This window comes from Psammomys obesus, unplaced genomic scaffold (genome assembly GCF_907164565.1).
Source record: "Psammomys obesus unplaced genomic scaffold, mPsaObe1.curated_primary_1811, whole genome shotgun sequence".
NCBI classification, from domain to species: domain Eukaryota; kingdom Metazoa; phylum Chordata; class Mammalia; order Rodentia; family Muridae; genus Psammomys; species Psammomys obesus.
In genome coordinates, this window is record NW_026591086.1 from 48,965,034 (window position 1) to 48,978,930 (window position 13,897).

The 13,897-nt window shown below is 38.1% G+C and overlaps 1 long non-coding RNA gene across 1 annotated transcript in view; it reads right to left on the reverse strand.

Annotated features, from left to right (window-relative positions):
* Positions 1-3,098: 3,098 nt before the first annotated feature.
* LOC129678836 (uncharacterized) overlaps positions 3,099-13,897 on the reverse strand; it is a 47,791-nt gene continuing 36,992 nt past the window's right edge. The window contains exons 2-3 of the long non-coding RNA XR_008720447.1: positions 6,550-6,635; positions 3,099-3,140 (exon numbers count right to left, since the gene is read on the reverse strand). This is a non-coding gene — a long non-coding RNA (uncharacterized LOC129678836). The remainder of the gene's footprint in view (positions 3,141-6,549; positions 6,636-13,897) is intronic.

Genomic DNA, 13,897 nt, shown 5'->3' on the forward strand with positions numbered 1-13,897 from the left:
TGTCAGAGACAGTCCTTGTTCCCCTTACTAGAGAAACCACTTGAGCAGCCAATGGGCTAGGGAAACAGACTGAGCAGCCAATGGGCTAGGGAAAGGGCATAGGGGGAGAAGAAGAAGGAGGAGGGTGGGTAGGACTGGGAGGAAATGAGGGAGGGAACTGCAGTGGGTATACAAAGTGAATAAATTGTAATAAATAAATATATAAATAAAAATAAATTAAAAAGAAAGTAAATGAATCATAAGATTAATTTCCCAGAACAAAAAACTAATTAAATTGAAATATTTTAAACAATATCTAGAAGACAGGAAAAAAAACTTTCTAAATGAGACTCTGCCACAAATTATAAAATGCATCAATGGCTGAAATGCATAAAACAATTTATTTTTTTTTCAATATCCTATGATTATTCGGGACATACTTTTAACAAATTAGAGAAAAAAATCATTTTCTCTTTTATAAACAGGAGGAAAGCGGGAAAAGGAGGTCATGACCTATAGAATCAACTTATCAGAGCTCATAGGGGCTCAGAGAGACTGAAGCATCATTCATATAGTCTAAATGAATCTGTTCTAGGTCCTCTGAAAATATTATGTTTGTTTAGCTTCAGGTTTCTGTGGTTCTCCTAACAGCGGTAGTGAGGGTGTCTCTGATTCTTTTGTCTGCTCTTGGCACTCCATTCCCTCTACTGGGTTCTTCCAGCCTTAAAGGAAGGGCTTGCAAATGCTCTTATTGAGTTCTTTATTTTAATTTATTTTATTACAATTTACTCACTTTGTATCCTAGTTGTAGCCCCCTCACTTGTCCCCTTCTTCCCTCTTCTCCTCTCATGGCCCTACCCCAGTCCACTGATAGGAGAGGACCTCCTCCCCTTCCACCTGATGCTAGCCAATCAGGTCTCATCAAGCCTGTCTGCGTTATTTTCCTCTGTGGCTTGGTAAGGCTGCTAACTACTCAGGTGGAGGTGATCAAAGAGACAGCCACTAAGTTCATGTCAGGAACAGCCCCTGTACCCCTTACTAGGTTTTCCCACTTGGAGACTTAGCTTCCATGGGCAACTTCTGTGCAGGGGACATAGGTTACCTCCATGCCTGGTCCATCTCAGAAAAGACCTCTGGACCCAAATTTTTTTTGGTTCTGTTGCTCTCATTGTAGAGCTTCACTCTGTCCAATGTCTGGCTTTGCATCTTAGCATCTGCTTCAATACCCTGCTGGGTAGAGTCTTTCAGAGGCCTTCTGTGGTAGGCTCCTGTCCTTTTCCCTGTTTTCTCCCTCTTTCCATGTCTATCCCATATGCCTTTCTGGATGGGGATTAAACATCTTACCCAGGGTCCTCCTTCTTGCTTAGCTTTTTTAGGTGTACAGATTTTAGTATGTTTATCCTATATTATATGTTTAATATCCACATATTAGTGAGTATATACACTGTGTGTCTTTCTCCTTCTGAGATACCTCCCTCAGGATGATCTTTTCCAGTTCTCACTATTTACCTGCACATTTTATGATTTCCTTGTTTTTAATTGCTGAATAGTACTTAATTGTTTCAGTGTACCACAATTTCTGCATCCATTCTTCAGTTGAGGGACATCTGGGTTGTTTCCAGATTCTGGCTTTTATGAATAAAGCTGCTATGAATATGGTTGAGCAAATGCCTTTGTTGTATACTTGCATATATTTTGGATATATGCCTAGTTGTAGTATAGCTGGATCTTGAGGTAGTACTATTCTTAATTGTCTGAGAAAACATCACATTGATTTCCAAAGTGTTTGTACAAGTTTACATTCCCACCACCAATGGAGTAGTGCTCCCCTTTCTCCATAACCTCTCCAGCATGTGTTGTCCATTGAGCTTTTGATCTTAGCAATTCTGATGGGTATGAGGTGAAATCCCCAAGGTTGTTTTGATTTTTATGCCCCCGATGAGTAAGGATACTGAATATTTCTTTAAGTGTTTCTCTCCCATTTGATATTTCTTTGGTAAGAATTCTCTGTTTTGCTCTGTATCCCATTTTTAATTGGATTAAACAAAGGCCCAACAACAACAATAACAACAACAAAAAAGAGAACTTCAGACCTAGCTCTCTTATGAACATTGATGCAAAAATACTCAACAAAATAAAACCAAATCCAAGAACACATCAAACACATAATCCACTATGACCAAGTAAGCTTCATCCCAGGTATGCAAGGTTGGTTCAATATATGGAGATACATCAATGTAATACAACATATAAACCAACTGAATGGGAAAAAAAAAAAGAACATGATCTTCTTAGATGCCAAAAAAGCATTTGATAAAATCCCACACTTGTTCATGTTTAAATTCCTGGAGAGATAAGGAATACAAGGCACTTACCTAAACACAGTGAAGGCAACGTACAGCCAACATCATACTAAATGGAGAGAAACTTAAATCTGTACCACTGAAATTAGAGACAAAGCAAGGCTGCCCACTCTCTCCATATCTCTTCAACATAGTTCTTGACGTCTTATTGAATAGTTGTGCATATCCCTAAGAGATCTGTTGTTTTCTGAAGGAAACAGAGGAGACAGGAAATGAGTGGGATACCTGGAGGAGTAGGCAGATCAGAAGCTGTGTTTCGGATATATTTCTATGAGAAAAGAATTTAAAAAATAATAAAAATAATAATAATCTGCTTATCAAATGTATCATAAGAACTTTAATATAATGTATTTATAATAACTGACTGTTACTTTTAGTGTATTATCAATTCATTAATGGTCTCATGCATATTAGGCAAGAGTTCTACCACCAATATATGTTAACATATCTGAAAGAATTTATACACTTCAGAAAGAAATTATCATCTTAAAATAACATTATAAAAACATGGTTAATAAATGAGAAAAAATAAATGGGTAAAAACAATGTTGTCCATTATGTTTATAGAACAGACAAATTTTCCCAAATCAATAATTAATTTAGCGTCTGTCAAGTTGACATTAAACTGTGTAACACAGAGGGCATCAAAGCATTCTGCAATTTGAGAACTGCTTATATTTATTTGTATTATTTTCTATTCCAAATGATATTTTTAGTAGGAGGTTTACTCTTCAACTTACAGTATGGCTAATGGGAGAGTGACACACTGATAGAATGATGTATGTTGGAATCAAAGACCTAGGGAAAGAAATAATTGTTTATACAAGGGAAAGAACCACAGCCTGACCAGGAATAAAAAGTTCTCTAGGCAGATTGGAACAAGAAAACAAAGGAAGAATATTGGGATGGAGAGAAAGGTAGACAGAGGCCTACACAGGCGGCACTCAGTCTCACATTCCTTGGAGCCCATCTTAAGTGTGATGGTGAAAGCACTCAAACTGACCCAACGTGGCTGTGGCTTTAAAGGACAATCTCTCCATGTTTCAGGGGGAAACAAAACAAAAACTCCAGGTCCAGAGTCCTATATCCTATATTGCCCTATATCTTAGAATCCCTGGTACTTATTTGATTACAAGGAACTTCTCTTTTCTAGGTTCTGGCAGATTTTCTAAAAGATACCATCAAAACTTGTCCACATGGTATTGTTGTCATCTTTATGTTTCCTACCTTCTATATAACAAATCAAAATCTGTTCAAATTTTTCTGAGAAATAAGCTTAGAAGTTCTTGACTAAAGTGCTTGCTAATACCCTGTCATGCTAACCTGTCCACAGTGATGGATTCACTTGCTGAAACATGAGACCTGTGTTAACATACATATCCAGTTTCCTAACCTGCATCAGAAGCCAAGTAACAAATGGTAGAGAACAACTGGACCTGCAGGGCAGACCAGAAAAATCTGCACAAAGTGATAACTGACTAGAAGACACAGGCCCTAAAAATGGCACAAGATTAAGCGAGAACTCAGAAACATTAAGAATTAGGGCAGAGATATGTTGGTAATTAGTTGATATTTTGCCTCTAATCGTTAAAAAAGAACACACAATTTGGAGTTTAGTAATAAGTATGTGATATAGAGAACATTACCTGGCACCCTCCTTAAGACATTCCTGATGAAAATGAACTTACTATTACCTCTTTAAGAAATCAGCAATGATGCAATAGAATTGGTCTTTAAAAATATATCAAGTTTTACAGATATATTTCTTGCTAAACTCAAGTGTATACTACACTCTGTACATATGTCTTATACAGGAGCCATTATAGCTTGCATGTTGGTGTGACCCACTCTCAAAATCATGCTGAAATAGTAATCTCTAAGGTGACTGTGTTAGGTCACTGTGTATAAGGTAATTTGGAACTGGTTTGCTCATGTGGGCACTGTGCACATTAATGGATCTGAGAGAGGCCCCTTACCTCTCTTCTCTGCTGGGACACAGAGAATAGCCACCCTCATCAGGACATGGTAGTATATCAGCACTAAGGTAGAAGGGGCAAACGGATCTTGAGTTTGAGACAAACATGATATATATGGATTTCAGCATATGATGCTGTTCACACAGACCATCTTTTAGCTGCCTTGCAATCATTATCACAGTCATTATAAGTCCTGTGAAAGGACAAAGAACAACTAAACAGAATTTTGTTTCTTGTCAGCCTCTACAGCCTACAACTTAAACTAACAACACAAAGAGCAATATTTACAAACTTCAAAATTATTTCCATCCATTCGGTAACTGATCCTTTTACCTTCTCCATAGAACCCATATATATTTTCTTTTTTTGTTATTATTAATTACACTTTATTCATTTTGTATTCCCCTATAAGCCCCTCCCTCCTCCCCTCCCGGTCCCACCCTCTCCCTCTTTCTGCATGCATGCCCCTTCCCAAGTCCACTGATGGGGGGGTCCTCCTCTCCTTCTTTCTGATTTTAGTCTATCAGTTCTCATCAGAAGTGGCTTTACTGTCAGGGATCTAGAACCTATATTTTATACTGGGTAAATTTTTGTTGTCCAGAAAGAGTTGATCCAAAATTTACTGTAAAATTTAAAAAGGCTTAGGGTGTTCAATGACCTAAAAGCCCATGGACCAAAATTTTAAATCCTATGTGGTTGCTCCCGATGCTGTGACTAATATAACAGAAAGTAAATAAAATAAATAAAGTAAACCAGATAAAGTAAATCAGAACAATTCAGTAGTGACTGATAATCTCATATGTATCTCATATCCAGGGTAAGTTGAGACATTTTAAGTCTCTTATCTAAAGGAGACAACTTAATCAAGAAAGCAGACACAGGATAAGATGATCAATCCTCATTTGGAAAGACAAATGGGATATGCATTGAACGTATGACAGGAGTCTACACAGAAGGCATCTGAAAGACTCTACCTAGCAGTGTTTCAAAGCAGATACTAAGACTCATAACCAAACCTTCAGCAGAGTACAGGAAATCACATGAAAGAAGGGGAGTTAGTATGACGTGAAAGAATAGGAACTCCACAAGGACCAAATATATCCGGGCACAGGGTCTTTTCTGAGACTGACACTCAACCAAGGACCATGTATGGATATAACCTAGAACCTCTGCTCGGATGTGGCCCGTGGTAGCTCAGTAACCAATTGGTTTCCGATAGTAAGGAGAACAAGGACTATTTCTAACAGGAACTCAATGGCTGGCACTTTGACCTCCCCACCCCCCAAGGGAGGAGCAGTCCTGTTAGGCCACAGAGGAGGACTTTGCAGCCAGTCCTGAAGATACCTGATAAAACAGGGTCAGATGAAAGGGGAGGAGGTCCTCCCCAATCAGTGGACCTGGAAAGGGGCAGGAAGGAGATGAGGGAGGGAGGGTGGGATTGGGAGGGAATGAGGGAGCAGGATACAGCTGGGATACAGAGTTAAGAAAATGTAACTAATAAGAAAAAGAAAAAAAAATATAGGAGACAACTTATTTTTTTCAGTTAAAAACCTTTGCTTTTTTAATTTTTTTTATTTTATTAATTACACTTTATTCATTTTGTATCCCCCCATAAGCCCCTCCCTCCTCCCCTCCCGAACCCACCCTCCCTCCCCTTTCTGCATGAATGCCCCTCCCCAAGTCCACTGATAGAGGAGGTTCTCCTCTCCTTTCTGATCTTAGTCTATCAGTTCTCATCAAAAGTGGCTGCATTGTCCTCTACCCTTGCCTGGTAAGGCTGCTCCCCCCTCAGGGGGAGGTGATCAAAGAGTAGGCCAATCAGATTATGTCAGAGGCAGTCCTTCTTTCCATTACTATGTAACCCACTTGGACATTGAACTGCCATGGGCTACATCTGTGCAGGGGTTCTGGGTTATCTCCATGAATAGTCCTTGGTTGGAGTATGAGTCTCTGGGAAGTTCCCTGTGTTCAAATTATCTTGTTCTGTTGCTCTGCTTGTCGAGTTCCCGTTTAACAAAGGAGCTAAACTTTTATATTTAAAAAGAAACAATTTCTCATAGAGAGAACAATTTGTTGCCATTGAGAAACAAAACAAATCAAAAGTTAAACCCAACATCTCTACTTCAATTTGTTACTTAAATCACAAATTGCTATGTTAGAAGATACACTGGTTAGGAATAAGGTCATAAATAAAGATCTGAATTTTGAAAACAAAGATACTAATTACATACCAAAAAGGAGAGAAGTATAAGTAAAAGCTGGGAGATACAAAATGGCAGCAGCTACCAGCATGCACATTATCAGAGGTGCTCTGGATCTGAAACAGAAAGATACACATGGTATACACTCACTTATAAGCAAAACAGCAGAATAATATAAAATAGCTATACTAAAATCTACAGACCTAAAGAAGCCAAACAAGAAGGAAGGTCCTAGAGAGGGAGCTTAAATCTCATTCAGAATGGCAAATAGGATAGACACCAGAAGAGGGTAGAAGAGAGGGTATAGAATAAGAGCCTACTATAGAGCATTTTCTGGAAGGCCCCACCCAACAGGGGATAGAAGCAGATATTGATACTCACAGCCAAACTTGGGCAGAGCACAGGGAGACTTATGGAAGAAGAAGGATGGGGAGGGATAGAAGAAGACAGGAGCCCACAAGGAAACCAAAAAAGCTAAAAAAAATACCTGAGCCCAGGGGGTCCTGTATGGACTGATGTACCAGCCAAAGACCATGCATGGAAAGGACCTAAAGCCCCTGCTCAGACATAGCCCATTGGCAGCTCAGTCTCCAGATGAGTTGCAGAGGAAGGGGAACAGGGCTGTCTCTGTCATGAACTTGGTTGCCTGCTCTTTGGTCTCTTCTCCCTGGCAATGAGGCCTTGCCAGGCTATAGAAGAAGAGAATCCAGGCAGTCCTGATGAGACTTGGTAAAGTATGGGCAGATGGCAGAGGTGAGAACTCCCCCTTTCAGTGGATTAGGGGAAGAGGATAGTGGGGAAGAAGGAGGGAGGGTGGGACTGGAAGTAGTGGCAGGGAGGGCTTCAATATGGGTATATAATAAATAAATTGTAAAGTAATAAATAAATAATATTCAATTAATAAAAAATCATTAAAATCTAAAAAAAAAGTAAAGGGCAATGGCAGGCAGAATGTTAAAATTGCTAAGATGCTAAATCCATTTTCTTTTATGCATTTACAATGAGCATAGGCTCAACAAAGCATACAAAGTGAAAACTAATAACTTTCAAAACAAGATTTAAATTTTATAACCATCGAATATTTGATGTACATTTTTGCCTTTCGGCATGAAATGTTGTCAGAGGATTGGTATATTTTGTTATATTTTGATTTAATCTGTCCTAATGACTCATATATTCGAAGGTATCTCTGTTTAAGGCTTCCAAAAAGAGGTACTTGACAAATTAGACAGCAAGTAAGTATCTCATTAGCTCCTAGCAAATGTCAAACTCATTTACACATTTAGAGAGTTAATGATATGTTTCTAGATATTTTCTTATAAATTTCTGTTTCCTACATAATTTTAGAAAACCTAAAGAGTAATGTTTTTATTTTCATATTATAAAAATTCATCTTTTTGAATAATTTCAGTAATTCTCAATTTGGAAATCTATCCATTTTCATATGGGTTAAAAAATACATGATACAAAAAAAAAGAAAAAAATACAGGATACATAATATTCTACAGCATTGATAAATGTAATACATTTTCTATTTTATTGTGTTTGAAAATATATGACTGATGTATGGCAATGTATTATAAACCTTTTATTTATAGGGTTTATATCTCCTTAAGCATATGAGAAGCTATATAAAAATGGAAAATGAGCCATTTCTGTATATTCTATATAGTCTAATTAGATATAAATAAGCTGTTTCCTTTCATCATTATGATTCTAGTTGCCAAAACAAATACATAAATATTGCATATTTTTTCATAGAAAATTTATTACAATGAAAGACTAAATTGATGAAAAAATATCAGTATCTCACAAAAGACTTAGTTTATCCAGTACATAGTAAAAGAGAGAGAGAGAGAGAGAGAGAGAGAGTTGTTCTATGTAGCCTTTGCTATTCTAGACTTGCTTTATAGACAAGGCTGGCCTTGAACTCACAGAGATCTGCCTGCCTCTGCCTCCCTGAGTGCTGGGATTACAGGCATGTGCCACTGTGCCCTGCTCTCAGTGAAAAATTCAAAGATCCAAAGAATCCCAAATATCTGGGCACAGGGATCTTTTTTGAGACTGTATCTCTAACCAAGGTCCATTCATAGATATAACCTAGAACCCCTGCCCATATGTAGCCCATGGCAGCTCAGTCTCCAAGTAGGTGCCCTAGTAAAGAGAACAGGAGCAGCCTTACCAGGCCACAGAGGAGGATATTGCAGCCAGTCCTGATGAGACATGATAGCTAGGGTCGATAGAAGGGGAGGAGGGCCTCCCTACTTTGAGAGGGGCAAGGGAAGAGATGAGGGAGGGAGGGTGGGATTGGGAAGGAATGAGGGAAGGGGTTACAGCTGAGATACAAAGTGAGTAAAATGTAATTAATGTAAAAAAATTAAAATTTAATTTAAGAGAATCTAATTAAGGAAGCTTAACTGTGGATGCTTTTATTATTTCAAAATTATATTCATTCCTTTTTACTTTTCAACATCCTCGTGGATGTTGTGTACCACAGCATGACTGATATTGCCTTCCTAGCAACACCAAGGATGGAGATTTATTTGAACCAATTAATCTTCTATTTCTGTTATATTTTATTGGTTAATCTAAAAGCTGCTTCTTTGAGAAGATAAATAAGATTGGGGAATCCATAGCCCATTCAACTAAAGGAAGAAATATGTGACCCAATGGAACAGAAACAGAGATGACATTACAGGGAAACTAGAAAGCAGACAACAATGGAATTCACAATATTTTTATGAAATACTATAAAATCCATATTCAATTTAGTAAGCAGAAAATAAATAAAGGAAATTCTAGATCTATCTGAACCACCAAGTGTATACTGAGAAAAAATCAACAACTAAAACAGACCCATAAAAGCTAGGAAATCAAAATAAAAGTCATCCTGGCAAAATAAAAGGAAAAAGGAAGGAACAAACCAAATATCAAGGTCCAGGTTTATTTACACCAGAATTCTATAGGACATTCAATCTACAGTCAATTTTTTTGAATTATTTTTTTTAAATCAATAGCACCCCACACTCCTTCTACACAGATATTATTACTCTAATAGCAAAACCAGGTAAAGAACTAACAAAAATAAATAGACTATAAGCCAATGTGCATCATGAACATAATACGAAATATCTCAGTGAAGTATTACAAGCTGAATACAGGAAATATCAAAAATATAATAAAAAATGAACAGCGGTGTTTATCCCGGAGATGTAGAAATGGCACAACATATATAGTCTGATAAATAAAATATATAAAACAAATAAATTTAAAAACAGAAATCATGTGATCATTACAACAGATGAAATACAAGGACTTTGACAAAAGCTAACATGCCTTTATGATAAATGCTAGAGAGAATGGGACAGAAGAAACATCCCTCAACATAATAAAGACTGTATTTGCAAACACAGAGAAATCAACCTAACTGGAGAAAAATTCAAATAAATCTCATTAAAATCAAGAATAAGACAAGGCTGTTGATTATCCCTGACTCACTATATAGAGCATTAATACAAGAGAAGAAAACAAAAAGAGTAAAATGATAAACTAATGAGTCTATCTATATTTGGGGATAATAACATTATGCATAAGAAGAGAGTAATTGCACCAGAAATCTTGTAGAAATGATCAACCCTTTCTACAATACAGAAGGATACAAAAACCAACTTATGAAGATCAGTAGCCTTTCTATATAATGATAACAAGCATGCTAATAGAAAGGTCATGGAAATACTTCATTCACAACATTCTAAAAATAAGACGAGGAATAAACATAAGTAATGACATGAAAGATCTCTACAAGGGAATTTTTGAGTCCCTGAAGTAATATAATAAGGAAGGTACTAAAAAATAAAATGTATTCTGTTCCTCATGGATTGATAGAAAGAATGGATATTATGAAAATGAACACCCTACCTAAAGGAATGTAGATGTTCAATGAAATTCCAGTCAACATATCAATGTTTGATTATTATGTAAGAGAATACTATACACAAATAGAAGAACTTAAGTCATCTTAACTGTTTTGAATACCCAATTCTCATGCCTATATACCTTTTTTATCTTCCTTATATCTTTTTAATTTTTTTATTTTAATTTTTATTAATTACACTTTATTCATTTTGTATCCCCCCATAAACCCCTCCTTCCTCCCCTCCTAATCCTACCTTCCCTTCCCTTTCTCCACGCATGCCCCTCCCCAGGTCCACTGATATGGGTGGTCTTCCTCTCTTTCCTTCTGATCCTAGTCTATCAGATATCATCAAAAGTGGTTATATTGTCATCTTCTGTGGCCAGGTTTCACCTCAGGGGAAGGTGATCAAAGAGCAGGCCAATCAGTTCATGTCAGAGGTAGTCCCTGTTCTTGGACACTGAACTGTCATGGGCTACATCTGTGCAGGGGTTCTAGATGATCTCCATGTATGGTACTTGTTTGGAGTATGAGTCTCTGGAAAGCCCCCTGTGTTCAAATTTTGGTTCCGCTGCTTTCCTTGTGGACCTCCTGTACTCTCCAGATCTTACTATTTCCCACTTCTTTCATAGGATTCCAGGCACTCTGCCCGACAGTTGGCCAAAAGTCTCAGCATCTGCTTTGATAGTCTGCAGGGCAGAGACTTTCAGGGGCCCTCTGTGGCAGGTTCCTAACTTGTTTCCTGTTTTCTTTTTCTTCTGATGTCCATCCTCTTTGCCTTTAAGGATGGGGATTGAGCATTTTAGGCAGAGACCTGCTCTTGATTATTTTCTTTCGATGTACAGATTTTAGTATGTTTATCCTATATTATATGTCTATATGAGTGTGTTTATACTGTGTGTGTCTTTCTGCTTCTGGGATAGCTCACTCAAGATGATCCTTTCCAGTTCCCAACATTTACCTGAAAATTTCATGATTTCCTTGTTTTTCATTGCTGAGTAATATTCCATTATGTAGATGTACCACAATTTCTGTATCCATTCTTCAGTTGAGGGGCATCTGGGTTGTTTCCAGCTTCTGGCTATTACAAATAAAGCTGCCACAAACATGATTGAATAAATGTCCTTATTGAGAACTTGAGGCTCTTTTGGATACATGCCTAGGAGTGGTATGGCTGGATCTTGAGGAAGCACTATTCCTAGTTGTCTGAGAAAGCGAGATTGATTTCCAGAGTGGTTGTATAAGTTTACATTCCCACCAGCAGTGGAAGAGGGTTCCCCTTTCTCCACAACCTCTCCAGTATGTGTTGTCACTTGAGTTTTTCATCTTGGCCATTTTGATGGGGGTAAGGTGAAATCTCAGGGTTGTTTTGATTTGCATTGTGCTGATGGCTAATGACATTGAGCATTTCTCTGCCATTCCATAATCTTCTATCGAGAATTCTCTGTTTAGTTCTGTTCCCTAATTTTCAATTTGATTACTTGGTTTGTTGCTTTTCAGCTTCTTTAGTTCTTTATATATATTTGATATTAGCCCTTTGCCAGATATAGGGGTGGTGAAGATCTTTTCCCAGTCTGTAGGCTGTTATTTTGTTCTGTTGACAGTGTCCTTTGCTTTAGAGAAGATTTTCAATTTCACGATTTCCCATTTATTAATTACTGATCCTAGAGCCTGAGCTGTTGAATTTCTCTTCAGGATGTTGTTTCCTGTGTCAGTGAATTTAAGACTCCTCCTCAAATTTTCTTGTACAGACTTATTATGTGTGTGGTTTTTATTGAGGTCATTGATCCACTTGGATTTTAGTTTTGAGCAGTGTGATAAATATGGATCTATTTGCATTTTTCTACATATAGACATCCAGTTAGACCAGCACCATTTGTTGAAGATGCTAAATTTTCCCCAATGTTTTTGTGGAATGGTTTTGGTTTCTTTTTCAATACTCAAGTGTCTGATTTGATTCCATTATTTGGTTCCATTGATCCACCAGTCTGTTCCTCTGCCAGCACCATGCAGTTTTTGTTACTGTTACTGTATAATACATCTTGAGATCAGAGATGTTCTTTTTTTTGTGCCACATTTTTTTAAATTTTCTATTAATTATCCTTTATTCATTTTGTATCCCCCCATAAGCCCCTCCCTCCTCCCCTCCCGATCCCACCCTCCCTCCCCTTTCTGCATGCATGCCACTCCCCAAGTCCACTGATAGGGGAGGTTCTCCTCTCCTTTCTGATATTAGTCTATCAGTTCTCATCAAAATTGGCTGCATTGTCCTCTACCATGGCCTGGTAGGGCTGCTCCCCTCTCAAGGGGAGGTGATCAATGAGAAGGCCAATCAGATTATGTCAGAGGCAGTCCCTCTTCCCATTACTATGTAACCCACTTGGACACTGACTTGCCATGGGCTACATCTGTGAAGGGGTTCTAGGTTATCTCCATGAATAGTCCTTGGTTGGAGTATGAGTCTCTGGGAAGTTCCCTGTGTTCAAATTATCTTGTTCTGTTGCTCTCCTTATGGAGTTCCCGTCCCCTCCAGCTCTTATTATTTCCCACTTCTTACATAAAATTCCATTCACTCTGCCCATCAGTTGGCCATCAGGCTCAGCATCTGCTTTGACAGTCTATACTGCAAAGGCTTTCAGAGGCCCTCTGTGGCAGGTTTCAAGGTTGTTTCCTGTTTTATTCTGGCTTTTGGAGGCCCTCTGTAGCAGGTTCCGAGGTTGTTTCCTATTTTCGTTTTCTTCTGATATACATCCTCTTTGCCTTTCAGGATGGGGATTGAACATTTTAGTTAGGGTCCTCTCTTTTGCTTAGTTTGTTTAGATGTACAGATTTTAGTGGGTTTATTCTATGTTGTATGTTTATATGAGTGAGTATATACCATGGGTGTCTTTTTGCTTCTGGGACAACTCACTCAGGATGATCCTTCCCAGGTCCCACCATTTACCTGGAAATTTCATGATTTCCTTATTTTTCATTGCTGAGTAATACTCCATTGTATAGATGTACCACAGTTTCTGCATCCATTCTTCAGTTGAGGGGCATCTGGGTTATTTCCAGCTTCTGGCTATTACAAATAAAGCTGCTACAAACATGGTTGAGCAAATGTCCTTTTTGTGTACTTGCGCCTCTTTTGGGTATATGCCTAGGAGTGGTATGGCTGGATCTTGAGGAAGCGCTATTCCTAGTTGTCTGAGAAAGTGCCAGATTGATTTCCAGAGTGGTTGTACAAGTTTACATTCCCACCAGCAGTGGAGAAGGGTTCCCTTTTCTCCACAACCTCTCCAGCATGTGTTGTCCCTTGAGTTTTTCATCTTGGCCATTCTGATGGGTGTAAGGTGAAATCTCAGGGTTGTTTTGATTTGCATTTCGCTAATGGCTAATGAGGTTGAGCATTTCTTTTAAGTGCTACTCGCCATTCGATATTCCTCTACAGAGAATTCTCTCTTTAGCTCTGTTCCCCATTTT